Source organism: Cydia pomonella, chromosome 13, assembly GCF_033807575.1.
Source record: "Cydia pomonella isolate Wapato2018A chromosome 13, ilCydPomo1, whole genome shotgun sequence".
In the NCBI taxonomy this organism is placed as follows: Eukaryota; Metazoa; Arthropoda; class Insecta; order Lepidoptera; family Tortricidae; genus Cydia; species Cydia pomonella.
The window spans coordinates 22022101-22049633 of NC_084715.1; the positions used below are offsets into that span (position 1 = coordinate 22022101).

Sequence of the window (27533 nt, forward strand, 5' to 3'; positions counted from 1 at the left end):
AAGACGATTGTCAACGTATCAAAACCATTTCAAGACTATAACAAATTCATACATTTACATCGATCTAGGACCGCACTGTGCGCATAAATTTCATTCCGATTTGGAGGTGAAATAAACAGGCCAATTAGAACGTACACTGACATCAGAATGATATTTCAATCATGTTATTTAGTTACCGTGCATTTCGCTCGCACTACGTCCGTACACATATTGGCGCGGGCGAGACGCACGATGACTAGATAACATTGATTAATGACATCAGTTAGATGTTATTATTAGAAAAATGCAAGTATTTGACCACAACCTACTCACCTGATGGTAAGTGCCGATTCAGTTTCAGGATAGAGAATGCTTACCTAAAAGACAAATCACACAAATTACACTTACCTATTTTACACAAATCGACTCTGATGAAACGGAGTGCCACGCAACGCGTAACCGCGTAACACGTAAATTCAGCGCAAAGGATGTTCCTGGACTTTCAAAGATTCCGCCTCGAGCGCTGAATTTATAAGCAAATTAAATTATTTTTTAACTTTTATACACCCACGTCTAGTAATGTTAGTTCGTGGTAAACGTGCTGCGAAGGCCGGTGCAGCGGCAGTAGACGCCGGGCCTTCGCGCGCGCCGCACGAACCGCACCGACAACGCAAAGTTAGAGTTTTGACATTTCAATTTTCACGAAAAGTTCGTAACTATTTTAATTTGTGAGTGAAGAAGGCGTTTAATTTTATTTGGGATTTTTGTCGAGTTCTCGTGAAATTTGTAAGTTTTTTATTTTATTGTATAAGGAAATGTTTTGCCGTTTGTTTTGATTTGTGAGTTACTCATGAGGTTTTTACAGTTTTATAATTAACCGTGAATAGATAAGGCACGTGATTCAGGTATTTTCAGGTAACTAGGTGTAACTGGAGCGATTGCCATACATTTTAGTATTTCAGTGACTATAGTATTATGTAGGTATAGTGTGAAATATTTATTTCTGAATACTAAGGCTCTCAAATAAATATCAAATTTTTTTTTGACAATAACCGTAGTATGATTTAGAAAATCTGCCCTATAAAACATTAAAAAATCGACCAAGTGCGAGTCGGACTCGCACAGCAGGATTCCGTACCATTATCTATAAAAACTGTCACCCATCCAAGTACTGACCCCGCCCGACGTTGCTTAGCTTCGGTGATTGGATGAGAACCTCGAGATTGGAAAGAAATATTTATTTTATTCTGTTTTTAGTATTTGTTGTTATAGCGGCAACAGAAATACCTACATAATCTGTAGAAATTTCAACTCGCTAACTATCACAGTTCATGAGATACAGCCTGGTGACAGACGGACAGACGGACGGACAGCGGAGTCTCAGTAATAGGGTCCCGTTTGACCTTTTGGGTACGGAACCCTAAAAACAATAGGGAATATTATTAAATAAAAAAAATTAAATAAAAGTCCTTTATCTAGGTAAATTGGTAAAATCTGTATTTACGTATTACATATCTCGTCTTACATCCTCTGTTATATGTAGGCGTTTTAAACTTTTAATCCGGCTACGGGAAATTGAAAATGAATTCTTTTTTGTCATATTGTGATCTTAAAATTATGTCAGGGTAGAATCATCACAGTCAACCGCGATGCGGCGTACAATGTTAATGCTAAAACTAGTCTTACAGCTATTATATGTGATGCGAATAAAAAATTGTTACTAAGTAAATTAATAACTATGTCATACTAATTCTAGCTCGACGACATAAAGTGGTCACTTATCTTGCAGTAAGCTATGTCTAAGCGCCATTTATAAAGTGTACGTCCGAAATCAGATTGTTCAAGTATTTTAATTTAATTAGGCAAGTGATTAAATGTGTGCACAGACATATAAATGCAGATCCGGGTGCAACATCTTTAACCGATTTTAATTAGGTAGGAGAGAGAAGTTTTTTTTAAGTAGTCATGTTATTTTGTTGGCGTTTTTTTTTTCATCATCAGAATTTGTGGATAGATAGAGCTCCCTATCCTATACAATTGTACATAATAAGCACAATTTCACCAGAATGCCTAATAAAATCTTCCACTGGATTACGAAAACGTATGGTGTTTTCGTAACTCAACCGAAAATTCAATAACCTACTCGTACATGTCCTAAATTTTGTCACAAATTGGGATTTCGTACTATTTATTCCACGTAGTATCAGTATCACGTTTTTCAAATCATCTAAATCTAACTAAAAAAATCTACAACCAAAGAAATCGTTAAATTTGTCGTTTAGATGTACGATATATAGACGGAAAAAATATTTTACACACAGTGCCTCTGTGTGCGTATTCGCGTATTCCTAAAACTTGTCAATTATGCGAAGTTTGTGTCCCGCGGGCCATGAGTTATAGTCGCGGGTTCGACGTCCAATCAATGCCTTTTGTGCTCTGACGGTTCGGTCTCGTGAGTGTCATATGGAGGCAAACTTTTGAAGGGACAAAAAGAAACTGTAGCATTTCTGTTCTGGACAATGTTTTGGATTAGTAATGTAGGAAAATATCAGACAGGACCCAAGAGACGACTAGGTACGTTCCCTTGAAATGTATATGGTTTGCTTGACATTTTACATTGACCAATGAGAATTTTATATATGTAACTGTTAAAATTTTATCCTATTTTCTTGGAACTTTGATGCGATAAACTTACGTAAGCTATAAAAATAGTCTTACCCTCATGGTTCCTAAACTTTGGAAATAATTTGCACTTAAGGGCCCCAAGCTGGCAATCGCGAATAACTGACAGGTTGACATCGTCCGGCGAACTGGTAATCAGTAGGCCTCTTTAGCCTTTTCATTTTACAACGGGTGTTGGTTTATCGGAAGCCTCGGCCCGGTCCCGGACCGTAAATCGTCCTTTAAGCTATTTAATAATTCAGGTATCTTCTATATCTATCTTTAGTAGATTTCTTCACAACTTCACACTTCAAAATAGTTCAACATTCTGTATTTAATCTTATCATCGCGTTTTTGGTCGTAAAACTTAAACCGTGAGAGAGCTCAGGGTCCGTTGTGCTACATAAGGCCTGGTTTCGTTTTGTTCGAGTTTAACACTCATTTACCCATGAGCTAGTTTACTCGTGACAAATTAATCATGTCCAAACATTGAAGCCTAGCTTCCTGAACCTACGGGGCCTATTGGTAGTTAGGTTTTTATCAGTAGAGCTAAAATTAAAAATCTATACATAGGCTAGGCACTGTTAAACTCATTGATATAAGTCAGGCTTCAACAGCGAGTCATAATATGGCTATCATGGACTATATTCGTCAACGGTCAAAATACGTGTAGCTATACTATGTGCCGATGACATATGATATAATGACAAAGGAATGACGGCCGTCGCTCCAAACCGACAATCACCGGCCAATCGGCGCTGCCCTGTCATTACATAGACGTCACTAGTGATGTGACGAATAACAAAATTCCCGGGAGGACTAAACGTCGGGCACCAAAATTGCCGTAAATATACTAGATATTTCTGCCTCATTTAATCTTACTGTTCGAATGCCGTCACCTGAAATCGACGACAAGACAAAAATGTTTAATTAAATTAATCCAAACAAAAGTTACTGATTACTTAAATCCTAAAAACGGAATGATGATGAATTTTGTTACCATATCGAGTATTCCCTTGCTGAAATATTGCATGAATATATTCTCGTGGCAGCCAGGTACTCGTATACGTTCCGTCCTGCAATTTAGAGACGATGAATGAACGAATAATTTCAAATAAAAAACTATATATACGACGTGTTATTTCATATTCGATCTTTTCTTCATTTTCGATCTTAGATTAAATCCTTTATAATATATTATAAAATACCTAACCTAAGGTGCCGCCAGCAGCGGAGCAAGCTGCCGGTGGTCGGAAGCTGCAGAGTGAGTAACCAACGTACTATACGCGCCTGTCCAAAATTTCCACCTTCTGCATCTGACCCTTGATCCAAACACCCAGCAAGAGTCTCTCTAGGTGTTGGTCGAGTCGAGACTCTTCGAGACTATGGGAACAATGATCGTCGAGACAACATCCTACATGGCAGTAATCTCGCGAGCCAAGTCTAGGTACTTGGTGGATTTGTCCTTCTCGGGTTTCATGTGTTCTTATTACTATAGCCTCTGATTTCTGTGAAGCTCCTTTATTAGGTGCGTTCCTTATTTTTATTCGTGTATATACGTGGTACCTCGTTTATTCAGGATTATGAAAATAATGGTCGCATTGTTTTTCTACGTCTCAATTTTATATGAGTCATCTTACGAAAAAAAAGAGTTTACTGGGATTTATTATTAATTATGACCTACAGAAAATAATTTATAATCTTTTCATAGAAATAGTTAATAAATAAATAAATATTATAGGACATTCTTACACAAATTAACTAAGTCCCAGAGTAAGCTCAATAAAGCTTGTGTTATGGGTACTTAGATAATGAGAAATATATAATATATACAAAATATTTATAAATACTTAAATACATAGAAAACATCCATGACTTAGGAACAAATATCTCTGGCCATCATACAAATAAATGCCTTTACCAGGATTTGAACCCGGGACCATCACCGTCGTTAAATAGCACGACAAATAACGCATGACTTTGTTAACCTTAAAAAACTGAATATATGGAACGTACACCGATGTCAAAATGACATCTATTGATGTCATTCAGTTATCGTGGATTTAGCTCAATACTAGCCATGTCTTATCCAACCTCGACATTGGCAGAACACCTTGATGGAGCCATAACACGAAAAATTTATTGATTCATTTCGCTCATATTTTTCCGTACAGGTATTGGCGCAAACGAGACGCATGATAACTAGCTGACATTCAGATATCATTCTGATGTCAGTGTACGTTCGAATTGGCCTGAAATTTTTTTTAACATCCCTACGCAACATAAGAACCAAACATTGAAAGCCATTTCATTAGTAGCGAAGGACATATGTGGCCCATATTTTTTAACCTTGTGACATATCAATAGGTGCCATATGTATTTCAAGGAATATTCTCAAAATTAAAAATATTGGGAATATTCAACCACGTCACTACGCGACAGATGTACCGGAATCGGACATTGGAAGCTCTTTCATTAGCGACGGCGAAGGGTTGAAATATGTTTTATTGGCGTCGTGTTGTATGTAACCAGCCGTTATCACCAATCACCATGTTTACCTTTACATTGTTTATTCGATACATTCCTCTGTGTTTATTCGCTGTTTTTACACACGAATTTGACTTTTATTTGTGATTACCTATTTGAGTATTAGCGTCATCCAGTGTTGACATTTTTGAACCCCTGCAAGCAATCTAAATATGTTCCATCCTAAAATCTTGTGCTATACTTCAGGTAACTGTGCCTTTAACAGCAGCGCGTTATACTACATTTCAATTCTACTTATTTAATTATATTTAACACATTCACCGCTGAGCTACAGTCATAGCACTACGTCGTAGCTGATAACACAGGTTTCCCAGTATGTAGAGGAAATGCTTTGTAGAGGCAAAACGACAACGTGTCGTGAATAGCGCTGAATGGGTTAAAGAAGATATTATTAGCAGTGAAGTGACAATTTTCATAGCCAAAGGTCACTATTAAAGAGTAAAAGTACTCGCTATATACGTAAATGTGACCATATGATACATAATTGTCATTTATATTGATAAACAAATCGGTACTTAATGTAGGTAAAAGGTTTAGCGTAGAGCTATTCAGAGTAAGCTCATTAACTGAGCTGGCTTATGTTGTGGGTACTAGACAACAAAATATATGCACAAAGAAAATATCCATGCATAACATAGGAACAAATATTTATGATAATAGCACAAATAAAAAAGCGGTCAAGTGCGAGTCGGAATCGCCCATGAAGGGTTCTGTACCATTTATGACGTTTTAAAAAAAAAGCTGCTTACTAAATCTGGTTCATACCAATTTTCGGTGGAAGTTTGCATGGTAATGTACATTTTATATTTTTTTAGTTTTATCATTACACACACATTTAGGGACACACATTTTACCACTTTGGAAGTGTCTCTCGCACAAACTATTCAGTTTAAAAATATATATAATAGGAACCTCAATATCATTTTTGGAGACCTATCCATAGATAACACACATGTATGGTTTTGTTCTAAGTATGAGGAACCCTCAAAATTTAATGTTTTTTTTTCTATTTTTGTGTGAATATCTTAATGCGGTTCACAGAATACATCTACTTACCAAGTTTCAACAGTATAGTTCTTATAGTTACGGGTTCCGTTTATTGCCATTTAATCGCGTATTGATGTTTAAAATTTAAGTGGTAAAATTAAGAACTCAATGATCCGAATACGTCCCGTTTGTATAATTTAATAATATGGTAAAGGTAGGTACTAGTATGATTCGAACCCGGGATCATCTGCTTCGTAGCCAGGCCGTGTCACTACCCACTAGGCTAGGAGACCGACACGTCACTTCTATAAATACGTTACATGTATAAATCAGTCGTAAAACGAGAAAAAGTAGTTATAATTCTGTGATTCAACATTACTTCAGTATTATGTAAGCAGTGCAGGCGTGGCGAGTCATATTCGATAAGGCTGACATACCTTACAGATTCACGCGTTTTGTTTAAAACAATAATATCATTCTTTGGTTATACAAGATATAGTATCTATCTATATAGATAGAATACTCTTTATTGACACACCTAAGTAAAATATACAGCTTAAAGAAAAAATAATTGATTGGTGATAGAGGCAAACAATAGGCGGTCTAGTTAGTTCACGAATAGTAATATTTACCAATATGGTGGGAAATAAGCGTAATTCTCGTCTGAAGCTCCGATGTCTGTCTGTCTATTACCTTTTCGTGATTAAACTGTTGAATCGACTTCCGATTAGAGTGCCATCTTGATAGTTAGTGCCTCGTGATTATTTCCTCTATTTTTTCATTAATTCAATCAATCAATCATTTATTTATTTGCAAACATACAGAAACATAAGGTGTTAGAATTATTCAGGTTCGATATGTATTTTGCTTGCAGGCAAGCGTGCAAATATAATGTCAAATCTAAGCATTGGAAAATAACAACATTGAAATGAAGAAATTTAATTTTTGCTCATCAATATTGTTTAAAGTGTAATGTCGATAGCTTATTATACAGTAAACTAATGTGGCAGTGTGCAGTGAACGGAGAATTATTCTTGTAGCACGTTTAACCACCACTTTGGAGTCAACGGCCGGTAGTCCGCGTGCTACTTGTAAAGTCCAGCTATCGCTTTACAAGAGCTAATGAAATCACCGTACACTGTCTTGTACTAACCGTACAATTTTAGCCGTATTTAAATCTCCTAATACCTTGATACTGGCGAAATAGTCCCACTGGACTGAAGTCATACTTTTAAAAGATTGAATGAATCATGAACTGTTAAATTGATTTAAATGTAGATCGTTTGAGTCCCGGAGAAGGATATGGGATAATTTTGAACAATCATCATCATCGCCACGCAGACGAAGTTGCGGGCAAAATCTAATTTAACATAAGTGTGGTGGGTGGTTGGATTTTGAGATGTCTACCCCTAAGTATTGTCATAGATTTTCGTCAGGTAGTTGAATAAATTATCTATTTCAGTTATCGCGGACATGACCAGTGGAACCTGTGTCAAAACGTTGAATTAACCCATTGACCGCCGAAGACGGCTATTACAGACGCGCATAGTTTAATATTAGCCTAAGTGCATTCCAATAAAATTTACAGTCACGGAATTTTAAGGTTTATCACTTTTGAACATTAAGGCCCAGTAAGATAATATTCGTGACGATCACAAAACATGTACAGACAACAAAAGCAATAAAAAAAGAAATCATAAAGTGTGCATCACGAAATGGACCCAACTCAGCATAATGCTAGCTGTAAAGCCAGCGCTGTAACTTCTTGTTCTTCTGTCACTCTCCGTGAACGAGATGTAAGTGCGTGCCCGGGAGCGGGATATCATGTGTATTAATTTTAATTTTTTGTACGTTTGAATTTCAATAGGTAAATAAAAAGTAATCGATGCGTAACCTCAAACATAATATTGCCAATTTTAAGAAGCCATTTGTTACAAATATTTTTAAGTGAATTTTAGACATATGTTGGTAATTTTTTTTCTATTGAGAGAAATTTATAAACTTAGGATTCTAATCGATACAGTCCCTTAAGAAAGGCCTCATGGTTCCTAATTTGTTTATTATGTCAGCCGTATTGTAATCGAAAAAACTGCTAGGACTTTTTTTAAACTGTGTGTTCAGTACCCCTAGTGTAAATATTTTCGACAGCGAAACGTTACGTACGCGTTTGCGTTAAGTGTCATTTTGTATGAGATTTTTGACTTTCCAAAACGTCCCGCTTGGCGCGCTGTTCAAAAACCCATACAAAATGAGACTTAACGCAAACGCGTACGTCACGTTTCGCTATCGACTAAATTTACACTAGGGGCACTGAACCTACTGCACCTTCGAATCGAAAAGTGACAATATTTCAAATTCCGTGACTGTACGATACTCGTACATGTAGCGTTCAAAGGTTTAACGGTTACTCGATTAACCGTGTATTTCTGGTTGAACTTCAAAATGGCGAAGTCGTCTCGAGAATTTTTTTTTTTTGCTCATTAATGTTGTTTAAAGTGTAATATTGAGAGCTTATTATGCAGTGAACTAACGTGGAAATGTGTAGCTAGTGAAGAATTATTACTCGTAGTATTCTATTTTATTTTATATCTTAAGAAAACTTACAGCTGGAGTAACAAAATAGGTTGCGAAATAGAAACAGTAAGCCAATTACAAATTTCCACAGGTAGAAAATTATTGTAACGCGTGCGTTTAACCATAATTCAGTCAACACCCGGCAATTCATCTCGGCTATTTGTAAACTTCAACCATCATGTCCAGGGGCCTTATTCGACATGCACAACTGTCAAATTTCGCGTCCACATCAAATCAACACTTGATTCTATCGCATGTTGATTGTATCAAGTGTTGATTCTATCAACTGTGGATATTATCATTTGGAACAATCAAAACTCATTCATAGAAAAAATAATCAAACTAAAATCAACTTTGTTTATTACTACTATACAGTTTGTAATGGCTCTGAACTCGAAGTGGATCGGTTTGATTTGATTGTCACCTGACTGTGGATTGCTAATGTCAAATTTTGACAAGTGTTGATTTTATTGCTAGAATTTTTTGTCCATGGGCTTGGGCACCATCTTGGATTTTTTGACGTACGACAGGGAATACCCTTCCTTTCATACAATATATGGCATAGAGTAAGGCGTCTTTTTTTTTAAAACATAACTTTACAAGAATCAGCGACATCTTGTATCCGATAGGATAAGTAATGCGCTATGAATAATGCGGCGGCGAGTAGTGAAACTATACCTGACAATGTCAATCAATTAAAAAGTGACCACACGGTTGATGGTCGATGAAGGCGATTATTAATTGAATTTTAACGACAATAAAGCACTATTGACATGCGATCTTTTTGTTGAACCCACACCTACACGTCGAATAATGCTCGCTCCACATATTCTCCTAGAAACGCTCAAAATTCTAAAAAAATTCAAGCAATTTACTCCGCACCCAGTTGCTTCTAAACCACGTTCACGATCCAAGTTGTAAGTATACCTTAACACATCTTTCAGGCATATGATTTAAAGTCCGTTTTTTAAAAATTACGAGATGTTTCATGAATCCTTTATTATTTTTCCAAAAATTACGCTATTACATTATTTATAAAAAAGATATAATATAACTGTTAGTAACTCGGTCACTTGGTCTATCACCAACTATTTGAATGCTCTTTGTATGTATACGCAACCCCATTGTACAGTCGCCATCACCATTAAGACCTACTGTATGGTCTATATTACACGTTTGGCGGGTAGTGAAATTTGTTTAGGTATCCTCCTTGTGACTAGTTAGAACAGTTTGACGGGATGACGAATAGGAACAGATTTGCAGTTTGACCAATAGCTACAAAATTACGATGTGTCCTAATAGAACTAAATCTACTTGTGACGGGTTGAAACAAATAATACTGCTTTTGGCGGTGTGACCGGTTAGAACAAAATTTTGGTGTGATGAGTTGATGCCTAAATCGACCTAAGTACTTATTGTTTATATAAACCTACAAAAAGACGATTCCTATGTACAGGAGATTAAATACATATTATGTTATTCAACTACGAATTAAAAAATATATATTTGTTTACACATTTTTTTAACGTTTTTCTTTAATAAAATAAAACATTAAAGTTTTCTGTGACTATATTTCATTTTCTTGAGTGTAGATTATTAGTTTCAGTTTCCAGTTGGTACCAGGAACTAGGTACACCTCTTCAAAAACTTTGCTGGTGGTTCGACATCTGTAAGTTTATATATAAAATATCATAAAAACACTTAAGATAAAAACTTATAAATAAATTGTGGTCGGTCGGTGGTGTGTCCAGAAGGCTGCTGCCCCTCTGGATAACAATGCTGATCCGCCGATTGAAATATAGGCCAGGCCTCTGGTCACCAGAAACCTTTAAAAGGCGTTTTGACATTTCCTCATAGACCCACGCTAGGACCCCAGGGTTTCAACTTCAACCCCAAGCGCCACAAATATGTAGCTAAGGTTTTAAATTCTAGACTATGAACATGAAATATTGTTCTCTAGTTAGGGAATTAGAAAAAAATAGTAATAGGAGACGGCCGTGGTCGTGGTAGGTAGGTACATCATGCGTGGGCCAGGCAAGCCCTGAAATTATGCACCAATTTTACTATAACTCTGTTCACCTATTGACTGTTTCCAAGATAATCGTTTTTAATATGTAGTCCGTATAATCGGGCAGTATAATTTGCCTCATATTTTTAACACAAAATAATTATCGGTACATATATATATGTACCTATTTTGCAATATTTTCTTGTTTGCATCATTTAGTTACTTGTTTACTCCGATTGACGTGTTTATCATTTTCGTTACTATGACAGCGCAATACTTTAAATATTGTAACGTGAAGGTTGAGTCCGGTGCCAAAATAACTCACACTAATTTAAGACCCACCTTACAGTTTACATAGCGGCATTGTCCTACGATGCTTTAAATGAATACGGTAAACATTTAAATACTACTACTAGGCGTTTATTGCGCGTACTCAGTCGAAAAAGTTTGAAACCGATTTTGACGAAGAGTGCATGCGTATTGCATATTCGAGCGATAGAGAGGCAAATAAAGACAGGATATAGTTGCCTTTTCTCAATACAAATTTGAATACTCAAGCCGTAGCCATTTTGGTGGTTATACTGCTTTGTATATGTGCGTAAAAATATGTATGTGTGGATTTTTAGGGATGTGGACGGGTCGATTTTGATCATATTATATCGATAAGTGCTACTTCGATATCTTCACAAGAAATAAACATCACAGATGGATAATAAATATTTTATAATATAATAAGATAACTAATTTCTTGCAGAAAACATGTTTTAGTAGTTATTTATGTATCGTAATTAAAATATCCTGGTCCTTATTTTACTTTTTAGCTTCTCTATGTGCAATCGGTATGTCAGGCTTCTATCCAGTGTAACACCGAGATACTTTGGGGAATAGTTATGTTGTAAGGCTGTCTTATGTGCCAGCTTATTGGACAGGTGGAAACAGCAAACTTCGGTCTTAGAAGGATTTGGGCACAGGCGCCAACGGGTGAAAAAGTCGGCGGCAGAGGTCATATAGATATAGCTACATGATAAAAGTCGGACGCCTGTTTTTCTGCCAATGCCTATTCATAAATCTGTTAAGACCTTTTTTCTTGATAACACCTAAAATAATAAGTTTATAATTAATCTCAATGTCTCCAGTTTGCTGTTTATTCAAACAGAAAAATCCAAATTTCTCAGTCATTATACGACCGCTGTCTTATATTATACGCCATTAAAAATTCAACATTAATAACAATTAATTAGGCATATCGTCCAATTTGAAAATGAAATAACCGGCCAAGAGCATGTCGGGCCACGCTCAGTGTAGGGTTCCGTAGTTACTCTTCCGTCACAATAAGCTAAACTGGAGCTTAAAGTGTAGTAAATGGTACCTTTCACCCGAGTTAAACAAATAGGCAAATTTGCATAATCAGTACGTAATTAAAGTAAGTCTTTTTACTATGAAGGGAAAACTTTTTGCGATAACTCAAAAACAGCTAAACTGATCATGTCCGCTATAGTTTTCGTTTAATGTCTTTCTTAAGCCCTACTTCCACGATTTTTTTCATATTTTTTGGACCTATGGTTCAAAAGTTAGAGGGGGGGGGACACATTTTTTTTTTTCTTTCGGAGCGATTATCTCCGAATATATTCACTTTATCAAAAAATGTTTCTTGAAAACCCCTGTTAGTTTTGAAAGACCTTTTCAACGATACCCCACACTCTAGGGTTGAAGCGAAAAAAAAAAATCACCCCCACTTTACGTGTAGGGGAGGTACCCTAAAATAAATTAAATTTTTAGATTTTATTGTACGACTTTGTCGGCTTTATTGATTTATATATCCATGCCAAATTTCAGCTTTCTAGCACTAACGACCACGGAGCAAAGCCTCGGACAGACAGACAGACAGACAGACAGACAGACAGACAGACAGACAGACAGACAGACAGACAGACAGACAGACGGACGGACATGGCGAAACTATAAGGGTTCCGTTTTATGCCATTTGGCTACGGAACCCTAAAAATGAAAATGAAAATGAAAAATATCTTTATTATCTATTTACAAACATATAGTAAGCATTTGCTGGGGCCTCTCTTTAGGCTTACAAAGCCTGTGTTGAGACGTCCCGCTCTTCCACAACCGTAATTACTTGTAGTTACATTATATTACAAAATTACAGACATATATATATTTTTTTTTTAGGTATTTATATATATTTATTACATATATTTTTAATGTTTAGGATAGGAGTGTGTTCATGTGTGTATGTGTGTGTATTATTAATAAGCGGCTTAACACACTTGCCGAAAGTTTCCTTCCTGAATCCCAGTGTGGTTTTCGAGCAAATAGAGGTACGGTCGACGCTATCTTTGTCGTCAAACAAATGCAGGAAAAAAGTCTTGAGCAACATCGTGACCTCAATTTATGTTTTGTGGATCTCGAAAAGGCCTTTGACCGTGTGCCTAGAGCGGCTCTGTGGGCAGTGTTAGAAAAGTGTGGTTGTTCTGTGAAATTTATCAACTTGGTGCGCCAATTTCACGAGGGTATGACTGCTCGCGTACGGCACGAAAGCGCTTTCACAGATCAATTCCCAGTCACAAGCGGCGTTAAACAGGGCTGCGTCATGGCCCCGTCCCTTTTTGCCATATATTTTTCAGCGGTAATGAATGATGCACTTCAAAAATGCAACAACCCGATATCGGTGAACTCTCGCATGGATAAAAGTATCTTTGACCTTTCACGTCTCAGGGCTAAGAGCAAACTACAGTGTGTCCCGGTCACAGAAATCCTATACGCTGATGATGTCTGCCTTATGGCTGATAGCATGGAAGTCCTACAGAGTTATCTGGATAATTTAGACGAATCATGTCGCAAGTTTGGCCTAGTAATCAGTGCATCGAAAACTCAGATTGTCAAACAACCTGCAAGAGGGAAATCTGCGGACGATACTACTGCTTATTTACGGGGCAAAGCACTGGACGAAGTGGGTACGTTTAGGTATCTAGGTAATCTATTGCGGAGTGACAATCGTCTCGAGTCTGAAATTTCATCTAGGATTGCCAAAGCTGCTGCAGCCTTTGGCGGTCTGAACCAACGAGTTTGGAAATCGCATGATCTTAGTCTTCAAACAAAGCTGGCCGTCTATAGAGCAATTATTGTACCTCTGTTGCTCTATGCCTCGGAGACTTGGTGTCTATACAAAGGGGACATAAAACGGCTAGACACATTCCATCTACGATGTCTCCGAGGAATACTACGGTTGAAGTGGCAGGATCGTGTTCCAAACTCGGAGGTTCTTCGTCGAACGGGCATGCCGGGTATGGAATGTCTGCTCATAAAGGGCCAACTGCGTTGGTGTGGGCACCTTGTACGTATGGCACCATCTAGACTGCCTAAAGTAGTGTTTTACTCTGAGCTAGCTGCAGGTAAACGCAAGGCTGGTGGGCAGTACCTACGCTACAAGGATGTCTTAAAACGCCACCTTTCGGCCACCGGCGTATCATGCGAGTCGTGGGAGGAGCTTGCATCTCGGAGATCGGACTGGCGAACTGCTGTCAACACAGGTCTTAGTAACTTCGAGCACACCCGACTTGAAGATCTTGACGCCAAACGCCAGCTCCGAAAAACTCAGCCCAAGCCCTCCTACCATTACACATACAACGCATCTGGGCAGCTCTACTGTGATTCGTGTTGCCGGACTTTTAAAACAAAATTTGGATTCGCAAGCCACGTCCGCGCCCATGCACGTAATAGTTAAGACCCTTTTATTTGTCAGGATGTCGCCGTCGACGGATACGTCTGGGAGGACATCATCATCATCATCATGTGTGTGTGTGTGTGTGTGTGGCAATTTATAGTATGGCACAGGTATTAGTTCTTACAAAGTTGACCTTAATTTACAAATTTATAAGGAGTTGATGTAAAAGTGAATTGGAAGAAGTTGATAAGCAGACGCAACCAGCTAGTCGCCGAAGCTCCGCTTCCCTCGGATGAGCCAATTAAGCCTGCACCTAACAGGCTCTGACTCATAAGGGGCTTTGAGCTTGCTGTTGCGTCAATTTTCATATTAACAAAAAAAGCTAGTCTAACAACACAATTAATGATTATTTTGCCGCATTCTTCACTATTTCTCCCTGTCTCACTGCCATCTGACCTTCTAACCCAGAGGGGAAAATATACCTTATTGGGGCTACTTCTTCCTCGTGATATTTTATTTAACCGAAAAGTAATTGGTAAAAGTTAAATGATATTTTGCACACAAGTTACAAGATGTTCATTGTTAAGAGCCGGGGTTAGGACCCACGACCATTGGTTTTAAAATCAAACTTTATATATAATTTGTATTTATTATAATAAATCAGTTTTCTTTTTGACATTTATTAATTGTCAAGATGTTTTTTAAATCCTGGACAATTGTCACATGTACGTTTTTATGATAGATCTACATCGACGCAACTGCATGTCATTGTCATGGTTCTTGCGGTTTATTTTTATAACGCCAAGATCGGAATTTGGCAGCTAACTCCATCTTGCGTCGAGTAGAAGAATCAAAATCGTACAGAAAAAACTACTCTCTGCCTTAGGATCCCCTTTCAAATGTCATAAATCCAAACATGGCAGCCATACCCATCGACAAAAAAGTCTACCGTTGATCTAATTTCATTTGACAGTTAACTAATACGTATTCGACACGCTTATATTTGACAACTAGAATCCTGACTAGAGCTGGGACTGCGTACCAAAAGTACGTCTCTGTTACTCGTACCAAAAGTACGTCTAAAATACCACTTTTAGGAGTATGACCCCCAATAGGCAGTTTACGTATTTGCCGGTCTTAGGCGTCTTACAAATAAGGATTATATATGCAAATATCGACTTATTATTTCGGTAGGGGTCGGAAATATTATGACGTTTTGAGTGAAGGCTATGAATCCATTGACATATTTTTATTATATATTATTACACTATTTTTAGATACAACAGACGCCCAGACGACCGTCTGTTAACAAAATTTTGTTTTGCTTAAAGTAACGGTAAGAATGGAGGTACGAGGTGATGAAAGTTTCATATTTGTTTTATTTCAGAAATCAAAGTTCGTACTTTTAAATACTCGACAAGCTAAAAGTAGTCTATTACAAATAACCTGTTCCAAAAACTATTCCGGTACAACGCCCCGCCTCTAGTGTGGATATTGTTCACTGACAGGTGGTGATAATAGCAATTCGACAAGTCACAATATTTCCCACATCAAATGGAAATCAACACGAAACGTCACTTTTAGCATGTCGAATAAGGGCCCAGTAAACAGCGTTATGCTCTATAAGCAGAATTTTGGCATTGGCGAAATTATAATAATATTAATGAAAACCATTTTTTCAAAGAAGGAGAAATTATTTAGCGATAGTTCCTTACATTCTATTTACAGTGTCTTTGAAACGCAAAAGTTTTAATATTTTAGAGCCAATTCCGCTAAAGATACAACGGAATTCCCCATTTCCTTCGGGACCGTCCTCAACTCCTCACGCAAGGTGAGTGTTTGGACATCGTTACGTTAGGAGTACAAAAGGAGCAGTTCAGGAAGCCACATCCCTGGCTACGCTAGCTTCACCAGTATTACGTGGCCCTTCGATGACGTAGATGTGTTAGTGTGTAGGGTTCTAGTTATTATAGGGATTAGCTGCCTGACGAGTTACGAGTAAAGTGGGTTGTTAAAGGTGTCAGGACAACAAAGAGGCGCGTCACGAAACTGCCTTGAATTGGTACAAGTATAGCATGGTATATACCGGGTGGGCCCTGTAGCCCGAGCAAATAATTAAAACATAATGTACTCCTCAAGCCGTAAAACTCATGAAAATTATAAAGTCTTTGGACTCCTTATTTTTCATACAAATTAATATCATCAGTGTAATTGACATTGCTTGATACGCTTTAAACATCGCAATTCGCAATACTTTGCATCTCAGAATAATCTTTAAAGTGTACACAAGTTATTTTCAAAAGAAGCTGAATAAATGTTGGTAAGTTTGGGTTGAAGAATACAGCCTATAGTTTAATTTAGGTATTATTCCTCTTACAGGGCCCACCCGGTATAGTACTTATCAATACTTACGTTCCACCAAAGTTCCACCTTACGCCTTACGTATGTCCTTAGTATATGTACAAAATCAATTATTTTTTGTTTCTTGCGGTAAGGGTGAGTCTCAATAAACTGAATAAATTTTATATACTAAGGTCAATACGGATAAAGTTGGCTCACGGGTAAGTGTGGCTATCCTTCACATTGGGGCCTGTTTACACATCAATTAGTATTAAGTATTTATTTAAACTAAATTGCACGAAATATATATTACAATATACTAATGGCAAACTTAATACAATTGTTATTGCCATGTCATTCTCTACCAACCACAGGTGCAGAGTGAAAATAAAATAATTAATTAAAATTGCGTTCAGAGGAGCTGGAAATGTTTTCGGCTTGTCGCGTAGAGCGATGGTGAAAAGAAACGGCAGGAATTAATCCGAACCATTCTGTGACTCCCCGTTGTACATTGTACATGAATACCTTGGTGGTTAAAGTTGGTCAAGTTTTTTAGCCCACCCTGTATAGAAAAACACGTACAACCTATAGTCACAGAGTTGTTAAGATCTAGGTTCGATATAACACGAGCTGTCAAACTAGTTGAAACGTATTAATACTATAACGGGGCAACAATAGGCGCCTCACGAAATTCCCTGAAACAGGCAGACGTCTTACCTACCTACTATCGACCTTATTCAGTAGTCTTTAGGTCGAAGTTCCCTTAAATGCTTAGACGTCTTATCAGTATCTACAATCGAGCCTTATAAATGACGTACCTGTAGTAGGTATTTTGGTCATCATTCGAGCTTCAACATTCAACTAAAATATTAAATTCAACTTAGGAACATATAACATTATTTTACATCTTTATTAGGTACAGACCAACTAAATACTTGTATACTTCCCTACTTTATTTGAAACAGAAAAATAACGCCAAAAGTACTTGCTAGTAATGCCGTTGTGCACATAATATGCCATTATAAGTAAATGTATGACGCGCAGAAATGTGCAATGCTAAATAAGGTGGCAGTGCACGGGTCAAGGCGTGCACGTGCAGGTCGGGTTCATACCGCGCCGCATACTAAACTCAAAACAGTAGGATATTTAACATTAATCTGTTTAAAAATAGCGTATGTTTTGTTGGCTTGGCTTGTTTCGTGAGCAGCAGACATGCGTCCAACATAACACAACTTCTAATTATAAAAGTTTTTTTTTATGGAGGATAGGCAGGCGTTTGACCACGATCACACCTGATGGAAAGTGATGATGCGGTCTACGGTGGAGCACGCTTACCTATGAGATACCTATTTACTCTAGCCTAGAAGAGATTCAGATTGTACTCATACGGAAACACAGACTCGGGCAGGGCATTTCACTCCTTGGTAGTTCGCATAAGGAATGTTGAAGCGAAACGCTTCGTGCGTATTTGTGGAATACCTACCATGAAGCGATGCCGAAGTGCCGATTGTCTGGTAGTCCGATGGTGAAATATTATCCGTCTATTCCGTCTTTTTTAGAATCGAAAATCAACGACAATTATTAACCGAATAACTACATAGTGCTAGTGCCGATAGTGGCGGCTAATGGAACACTTTCATGCCGATATTTGGATGTCATCTGCAGCCGCATTGCTGTTGTGATATTACTGGGGTAGCCTGGATATCACCGCTGTACACAGCAGCCGCAGGAAGATTTTTTGTGAGTTCAATCTGTCACTCATTCTACCAAGGAAATTACTGTCAATCTCCCTGGTAGAATGAGTATTGAGCCAGTAATGCGTCGGCGAATGTCCCTCATTTTATCAAGCAAATGAATTTATACAGCAGCGCCGGCGTCAAGGCTGCATTTTACCACCTTTAATAGTTGTAAAATACTTCACGAGTTTGAGAGGTGCTACTCTAAACTGTTTCCACTCTGACAGTGAAGTTTCTCATAAATGAGCTTACGGCTGCACTCCGTGCAATTACAGCGCAATGGATGACATTGATAGCTCACATCGTTACAACAAATTAAATGAAATAAGTATTAAATGGGTGATCAACTTTTTGCATTACATTCACTATAAAACTAAGAAATACGTTTGAGAAATGCTACTCTCAGCTGCTTTCACTCTGACAGCCATGTTTCGCATAAATAAGGTTACGGTTGTATACCGTAAAATTACAGCACAATGGATGACATTGACAGCGAACATAGTTACATCAAATTAAATGAAGAATCAACCCAGTGCTCAATACTTACGTTTGAGAAGTGCTATTCTCAGCTGTTCCCACTCTAACAGTAATATTTCACAGAAATAAATTGATAAATACACGGTTATACACCGTTTACTGCACAATGGATGACATTGACGGCGAACATTAATTGTTACATAAAATTAAATGAAAAATCAACTCGGTATTGCGCTACTTGTTTTACATTAACTAAGCTATCTCGTAAGGTTCTCACGTTGGTATCATCGGGATGATGATGCATGTTGGATTATAACAAATTAAAGGTAATTAGATGACAATACAGGGAAAATTATACAAAATTCAAGATCTCAAAGTTTTAAAATTTCTTTAACTTCCAAATGAAAAAAAGGTTAGTACCATTCGGTTCCTTAGATTATATTTAATAATACATTATAAAACAACCAATATAACTAATGCAATATTTTACTGTCAAAACTAAATTGATAACACAATTTAATTGTAGTAACTTATACCAATTTAGTGCATTATGTAGATTAGTTGACAAACTACTGGCTTCAACTATTTGCACAGTCAAATGTAACTGTCGACAATCAAGTTAGTTAACTAAATGAATAACTAATGTAGCTACAGTCAGTCTCAGTATAGGGGCCGTGCGCGTTGGAGGGTCTGCCATCTTGTGGCCTGAATCGGAACCATAAACATGTACATTTACACGTCACGTGTTTTCTTGTGCATAGTAGGTTCTGCCATCTTGTGGGCTACATCGGAACAAAAAACATCACATTTACGCCTCGCGCCAAAAATCTGACGGCTCCTGTGCTGCCTCCTACAGTTCATGCACGCTCCCTATAGGCGCATATAACGAAATAAATATTACAATCTATTTCTTATACAGATACCTATATTCAATATTCATATATCTTTATGTGGAGCTGTTTTATACTAGGTATTTAAAATCAAGTTATTGTGACTATATGCTGTCAAAATGCATAACTAAACAATATTGGCAGCACGCATCGCATGTCGAAACTAAATTCCAATAATATAGGGATCAGTTTCAACGAGTAATTGCTAGAATAAATTATAAGTTAGCCGGCGGACGCAACAACGGCCATAATCCCTTTAATTATTTTTTTAAACCTCACCCTATTCTTGACGCTTCCAATATGCAAGCGAGCATTCGTGGCACTCAAACCAGATGACACTTAAACTGGTCGACCAGTTCGGAAAGCTATTTCAATAATATAGACGTCAGCAGCTGGGCCTTTGAAGATAATTATTTCATAATTCCCGCCAAAAGTCGCAGCTACAAAAGCTTTACAACTACTGTATTTTTATCTGCTTTTAGATGAAGGCTTAAGGACTGATCCCGATTAAAGTCAGGAGTCAAAGCCGCGGGCTTTGCGAGTTTAAAGGTTTCGGGTTAGGGAAATGTCCCTCAACCACTCTCAGAGGATATAATATATACTCACATAGTCAGCATTAGAAGCGGCCAAACGGGTTTTAACCCTTTAATAGGGCAGTTTTAGATATTAAACTTGATATTTCGCAAAAGAAAAATTAATAATGAATTATTATTTTTTCTTTTGAAACAATTATAGTTTAGAACATAATAAGAAGACACCTGCGTTAAGAAAAATCAAACCAAAGGTTCTATAAAAATTGCAAAAAAAATGATTCATATTATCTATGTCAGGAACTCAAGATGTCATGAATATCAATCACGCCAACAAAGTGGTAAAATGAATATACCCGTAACGGAGACGGACTACGAAACACTCAAAACCCTATCAAACATACACAGTATTTACGAGCATAATCAAAAATACTTCTCACTATACCACGATTTTGGGCCCATTTTTATTTTTTGGCAGTTTTCGATAAAATTTGGTGGATGGATAGAGCTCCTTATTCTGTACATACATTTATTTATACATTTATAAGTATGTGCAATTTTACTATCTATGTCCTAAACAATCTTCCTCTGAGTAACGAAAAAAATCCTATAGTATTTTCGTCGTACAACGGAAAATTCCATACATTTTTTTCGGTATTTATTGTGATTTCGTATTTATTACGCTCAGAAGGAGTTCATCAAACCAGTCAAAATTTTATCACTTCTTCTTCTTTCTCGCGTAGTCCCGGCATTTTGCCACGGCTCATGAGAGCCTGGGGTCCGCTTGACACCTAATCCCAAGATTTAGCATAGTCACTAATTTTTAGGAAAGCGAATGCCATCTGACCTTCCAACGCAGAGGGTAAACTAGGCCTTATTGGGATTAGTCCGGCTTCCTCACGATGTTTTCCTTCACTGAAAAGCGACTGGTAAATATCAAATGATATTTCGACCATAAGTTCCGAAAAACTCATTGGTACGAGCTGGGGTTTGAACCCGCGACCTCCGGATTGCAAGTCACACGCTCTTACCGCTAGGCCACCAGCGCTTCTCAGTCAAAAAAAAGTCAAAATGTTATCTATTTGTAACTAAAAAAATCGACAATTAAATTAAAATCGGCCCCTATGTAGAGTGCTCGTATTTTGGCAAACGAAAAGTTGGTCCCTTCCATCCCGGAATTCCACAACTGCTGTCTGTGACGTGCCGCGAATTTTAAAAACATCCGTGATTCGCGTGCTTCCCAAAATTCTTAAAAACTCTCGATCTGTTATACAAATGGAACGTTAAAAGCTTTCGTCGCTTTCAACGATTTCAAACGCCGAGGGCTCTGTATTTCATATTTTTGCTTGATCGAATTTGAATTGTACATATTGTATTGTCCGCGTCCTCTCTTGCGTACTTTAGCCTACCTATAAGTAGACAAACCATCATCACCAGAGCCCGTACTTTTCATGCCGTTCACGCAAAAATGAACATACAGGGAGTTTTTTCAATACTACAAATTTAGATTATTTACTTATTGACGGGTATCAAAATAAATACTAGTTACGAGAATAAAAGCTTGTTACGCTATTAAAAATCAAAAATATGTATTATTTAATAAATTAATAATCTATTATTTATTAGAGTGACAATAAGATGAGAGTCAGTTAGACGTTTCTGTACTGATTGTCAAGTATATGTATCACTTACCTAAAGAGGTTGATAAATGATTAATTATTATGAAAATACTAATTGGAATCATACTCTATGTAGCGTGACGTCATTTTTCTGTCAACGGCATGAAAGGTACGGGCCCTGATCATCACGTTTTAAAATCTGGTGGGTTATTAAGAGTCACACTAACCCGCCGTTAAAAAGCCGCTCCCATTCAATTGAAATGACGCTCTTATTTTAAAACAATATGCTTTATTAGGTGAAACTTGGCATGAACATTTACGTAACATATATAAAGTAAAGTAAAAGTAAAGTAAAATTTTATTTAAGTATAATCAGTACCCTAGTGTAAATTTGATCGACATCATAACGTGACGAACGCGTTTGCGTTAAGTCTCATTTTGTATAGGATTTTGAGTTACCAAAACGTCCCGCTTGGCGCGCTCTTTCTAAATCCAATACAAAATGAGACTAAACGCAAACGCATACGTGACGTTTCGAAATCGAATTTATTTACACTAGGGGTACAGTTAGAAACATTTACATAAAATTTGTGGGTCACACTAGGCTAAGCCTGTCCCGTGACTCCACGTTTGCGCGTACTGTTAGGAGCGATTTTTAGATATATTTTACCTAAAAAACAACTCTTTATATAGCAGTATATTTTAAACTTAATATTGAGTACAATTAATTAAAATTTCATAAATATGAAAATAAGATGTCAGACTTAATTTGGAGATTATGACAAATGATTTCATAGTTGAATCTTGCTATGCTGAATTTTGGGCATGATCGTAGAAGGTGGTCTATTGTTTGTGGGGTGTTTCCGTCACAGGGGCAGAGGCCGTCGGTGATAATTTTCATTATTTTTAGGTATTTCTTGTGGTAGCCGTATCCGGTGAAAATTTGGGTTAGATGGAAGGAAATGGCGGTCTTGTTTCGGAGCTCATTGATATGGTTTAGAGTTGGTAGCCAGGGCTATAACCACGAAAATCGAAGTTCGTCAATTGCGGGCATTTTTCTCTGTCACTCTAATTACGTCTTATTGTTAGACAGAGTAAAAGAGGAAGATCCCCACAATTTGCGAATTTGTATAACAGCGGCTGTTTGTGTGACTCGTGACATTATAATGTCCAGATAACCAGACAGAATGAGTTAGCCTATTGTATTCATGACATACTTTCATCAGTCATTATAATTCCCATTATTACTCACTTCTTAAGAGTGCATTAGTCCCATAGTTGCAATTACCCCACAGTTTCAATTGCCCTGGTTGACCTAAAAACCAAACGTACATTTGTACCTATTATAAAAAGATCACTACAACTGCAACTACAACAGCCCTCTCAATTTGATATGTTTATAATTATAACTAAAAGTAATCGAAAATGCCAGCTTTTTTATTCTGTATATATTTTAATGTTTGTTCTAGTAAAAATAAAATAATTAATTCGATTATACTCCCACACGAACAAACATTGTTTGCAGACTAGAGTTTGGTTGACTTAACATCAATAGGTACACAGTACCTGTCCTAAATTTATTTGACTCTTCTTTTATAAAGATCTTAGCCTGGGGGACTAAAGATATAAGTACTTTCATTAATATTGTAAGTCGATATATACCTATACAAGTTACTTTGTGTATTTTGTGACAACGACGTAATGGCTTCTAAATCAATGCTCCCCGTTCTCTTAACAGACAAACTCCATAAAGAAGCCGATAATGCCGGTAAAATGAGGTATTTGAGTGCCATGCAAGGAAAGCACCTGCAACCTATTTTAAACGACTTGTCTGAAAGCTTCTCTATTATAATCTGACCCCTCACTTCATGACGGCTATGGGTAATAAGGGTTCAACATTATTTAGTTATATTTGAGCGCTGTAAAACGCAGGCAGTGCGCGGGCCAGATAGCTTGGAGGTGTCCGCTGCAGGCCCTCATTGCAAACGCCTTACGAGCATTCATCGCAAGAAAACCAGAATAACAGAGATGCCATTTTACCTATAGTTGTATAATTGCTAGTGGAAACTGGAATCTTACAAGCATATTTGAGAAGCTAAACTCCGTTTTATAAAACTACACTTTTCCTTACCTTTTTGACACTCAACACCTAAGTACTGAAAAAAAAAAAGTTTTAGACCTACGTTCGTTTTTTTTCTATCGAGCTAAATTTGTTTAATCAAGTCTCGATTCAATTAACTTACTAGAAAAGGACTTGAAGATTGCTATTAGTAGTATATTTTTTATCATTATTAATAAATTATCGGTCCAACAGCTGACGGAGAGGTCCGACATGGCTGACATTATTAAGTGCCAATAATCCTATATAAACACATCACATATGTTATACATTTTACTTTCATCGGATCAGGCAATGTGACGCTCTTACACTAGTTTGATACAGACTTTTGCGCAGGCAATGCGAATAAGTCCTGGCGTCATCTCCGCTCGCTTTCCCAATTTCACGCTCCACGGACCACGGCGATAGCATTAATTTTGTTCACAAAGAGCAGTGCACTTTAATAAAAATATTAGCAGTAGGTACCGTCAGCAAAACTATTCGCTTATACCTTTTCTCTGCAGCTAACTGTCCCTATGATGTCTAAACCTAAACTATATGTTTCCCTTGATTGCATGGTTGCGCTTTTCTTGTTTATCGCGCCATGCATCACTCTCGCAGTTGCATGGTCGTAATGCAAATGGTAATAGACGATAAAGCGTAGACCCACAGCTGATACAGAATAAAGCAGCGACTCTAGCAGCACTTTACAGCAAATTCCATCCCTCCTTTAACTGATGATATTTTCCAGTAATCCAGCTGTCTCCATACCATCATTCGGTTCAGTTTAGACCGACAGATAGACAGAGTTAGTAAGTATGGATAACATCACATAGCAACACCTGAAGTAATCGGTTTCCATTTTTATTCTTTCAAGAAGACGGAGTAAGATTCAAACCTAACTCAATATTTTTTTAACAATAAAATCTACGTAGATCTGCGTAAATTTGAACAAAATCTGTAGACATGAATATAGAATGGAAATATGGGTCAAGTGGCGTTCTATCACGTCTCTTCCGGCGCACAGTTAGGCCAGTAGGTTAGGTTGATCTCATTATCAGTAAGATAGATGTTGCATAATATATCTTCCCACATACTACGGTAAACAGTTGAATGTTTTTTTTTTTTATGGAAAATGGGGCAGATTTAAGGAGTAGAGTACAGATCGTTTATTCGTGGCAAAATAAAAGAGGGAAACAACAAGTAACAAAACGTAACATATAAGCCACGAAATGGTCCCGACTTAGCATGGTGCTAGCCTGGCTGGCCTAGCGCTGGTCTTCCGTCGGGGCCATGACGGTGTGCAGCACGAAACGTAACATAATATAAAAAAAAAAAATTAAATGACAGATCATTTGTATAACAAGCAAATGGAAAGTATACAAGTAACTTTTCACAACGAGTTTATAAAGTATACTTACATTAAAATAATCGTAGCGATCAATCTAAAAATTGTGAACGCGAATTGACAAAAGTGACAGCTGGTATAATCTGTTGCAGGAATTGAGTTACATTTAGCAAAACACAACAAAATATGGGTAGTGGTTCACGGATCACGTCTTAACTACAAATGTAGGGTATTAAGTATGGCATGGCAGTTGTTACAACACAACTCTAAGTTATGTGTGTGTTTTAAATACATAGAAACAAGTTTGGCCACGAGGAAGAAGCTTGAGGAAGCTCACTAAATCAACGTTTACATTTTATTTCTTCACCAAAAAAATCCCGCAGTAAGCTCCTAACGTGTTTAGCTTTGATCATTTTTAGGGTTCCGTACCCAAAGGGTCGAACGGGACCCTATTACTGTGACTCCGCTGTCCGTCCGTCCGTCCGCCTGTCACCAGGCTGTTACTCATGAACTGTGATAGTTAGCCAGTTGAAATTTCTACAGATTGTGTATTTCTGTTGCCGCTATGACAACAAATACTAAAAACAGAATAAAATAAATATTTCTTTCCAATCGCGAGGTTTTCATCCAATCATCGAAGTTAAGCAACGTCGGGCGGGGTCAGTACTTGGATGGGTGACCGTTTTCATAGATAATGGTACGGAACCCTTCCTGTGCGAGTCCGACTCGCACTTGGTCAGTTTTTATATTCCCTTAGGGGCCTTAGTTTCTGTAGGCTTCCTAAAATTCACGTGTAGGTATTATTTAGCTTTTAATTAGGTTTCTTCGAACAAGAAAGTATGTAATAAAAGCAGGTATTCTGTAAATTAATTACGTTTACGTCACATAAAGTTTGGAGGGTCGAGGATTGATAGTAGGTACCTAAGATAAAACGGCGGACGAGATTGGCAATTCGGTATTTACGAAGGTTTACTACCCACTTGGACACAAGAAACTAATGTAGAATGACCTTTGCATATTTTTATGATAACGAGCAAATGAATCGTCTGGTAAGTAATTACCGTCGGCTATGGACACCCGCAACACCAGAGGGGTTGCAAGTGCGTTGCCGTCCGTTAAAATTTACACATTAAAGGTTCGAAGGTCGTATCGATCCGGAAATCCACGGTATTTCCGACGGTATACCCGACAGTTCATTTTACAGGTTAGGTGACAGTCGAATGGCAACTGCAGCAGCGTTACTGTTGCAACGTTTGTGTCCATGGGCGACGATGACCGCTTCCCATCAGGCGGCTCGTCTGCTCGTTTGCTGACTATACTCAGTGCAGCGTTGATACGGGTGATGTCACTGTCACCTTCTTGATAACATTGGTGACAGATTTTAAATCTCTATCTACAGTGTCGCAATAACAATGCGACAACGACAGCAAATCAATTTATTAAAAAGATAGAACCTTTACAAGTAATTTTACAGGGTATTATACTTATTAGTCTAGATTCGCAGTTGCTGAAAGTATGTTTTTTTGAATAACTGTTGCGAAGGTAAGAGGACAGTACTTACAAGGATCGAACGTCGGTTACACACAATTCATACGACTTTATATGAATAGTATATTACTGTAAAGGTTGGAAATAGGGAAAGATTGACCGCGCGTGATATATCGGGCGAGCAAAGGTCGCTTCAGTAACATAGCTTGGCAATGCGTGTTCGGGCCATGGAATTTATATTGCTTTTCTAAAAATGCGCGGAAATTTAACTATGAAACCAATAGCAATCTAAAACTTGAATATAAATAACGATTTTTAAATCTATAGATACACATATCTAAATGTATTTTCAAAGTATGTTAAAAGTGTATGTCGACGGCGCTAAATACGTATAGGTATTGGTCCTTCGAAGACGCATTTTTCCTGAGAGATTTTTCTTCAAAGATGCCATTTATGGGAGATTTTTCGGGGTTAAATTAAAACAAAAAATTGAAAGACTCTAGACAAATGGCGGGAATCTAGCAACCTTAGTCATACGTTCAGTCACAGTTGAGCATAGGTCTTCGCCACTT

At 37.5% G+C, this 27533-nt stretch overlaps 1 protein-coding gene and 1 long non-coding RNA gene across 3 annotated transcripts in view; one reads left to right on the plus strand and one right to left on the minus strand.

Moving 5' to 3' along the window:
• Window positions 1-576: 576 nt before the first annotated feature.
• The window catches only part of LOC133524527 (calcitonin gene-related peptide type 1 receptor), a 146509-nt gene continuing 119552 nt past the window's right edge, over window positions 577-27533 (plus strand). Inside the window, exon 1 of one of the 2 annotated variants that reach the window (XM_061860611.1) lies at window positions 577-765. The gene's annotated coding sequence lies outside the window, so the exon portion shown is untranslated. The remainder of the gene's footprint in view (window positions 766-27533) is intronic. The other variant, XM_061860612.1, reaches the window with a different exon arrangement.
• On the minus strand, window positions 10300-12743 carry LOC133524525 (uncharacterized). Its single transcript, XR_009800401.1, has 2 exons — window positions 10941-12743; window positions 10300-10415 (listed from the first exon to the last, which is right to left on the minus strand). It is a non-coding gene; the product is annotated as an uncharacterized LOC133524525 (long non-coding RNA).